At 40.0% G+C, this 573-nt stretch overlaps 1 protein-coding gene and 1 pseudogene across 2 annotated transcripts in view; both read right to left on the reverse strand.

Annotated features, from left to right (window-relative positions):
- LOC110278284 (UDP-glycosyltransferase 76E1-like) overlaps positions 1–573 on the reverse strand; it is a 37,062-nt pseudogene that overhangs the window by 8,547 nt on the left and 27,942 nt on the right.
- LOC107475785 (uncharacterized) overlaps positions 1–573 on the reverse strand; it is a 23,952-nt gene that overhangs the window by 8,526 nt on the left and 14,853 nt on the right. The gene's annotated exons all lie outside the window — the stretch shown is intronic.

A 573-nucleotide genomic window follows, 5' to 3' on the forward strand; every position in this document is an offset into this window, starting at 1 on the left:
TGGAACATAAAGCCTACTGGGCAACCAGATTCCTAAACATGGATGCACAGTTAGCTGGTGAAAAAAGACTGCTCCAGCTAAATGAGCTAGAGGAGTTCAGACTCAATGCCTTTGAAAATGCAAAAATTTATAAGGAAAAGGCAAAGAAGTGGCATGACAAGAAGTTGTCATCCAGAGTCTTTGAGCCAGGACAAAAGGTTCTGCTCTTCAACTCTAGGCTCAGATTGTTTCCAGGAAAACTTAAATCCCGATGGAGGGGTCCATTTGTGATTACAAGAGTGTCACCATATGGATATGTTGAGCTTCAGGATACTGACTCTGACAAGAAGTTCATTGTTAATGGACATAGGATCAAACATTATCTTGAAAGCAATTTTAAGCAAGAATGCTCAAAACTGAGACTTTAGTGATTCTCAGTGAAAGTCCAGCTAAAGACAGTAAAGAAGCGCTTGCTGGGAGGCAACCCAGTCATTAGAAGGTTATATGATTAGCTCTTACAGAGGCAAATATCAAAAATGAAGGAATTCACAGAGTTACAGAAGGATTCAGCTCAAAAAGCAGAGAAAATGAGCT

This window comes from Arachis duranensis, chromosome 2 (assembly GCF_000817695.3).
Source record: "Arachis duranensis cultivar V14167 chromosome 2, aradu.V14167.gnm2.J7QH, whole genome shotgun sequence".
Classification (NCBI taxonomy): Eukaryota; Viridiplantae; Streptophyta; class Magnoliopsida; order Fabales; family Fabaceae; genus Arachis; species Arachis duranensis.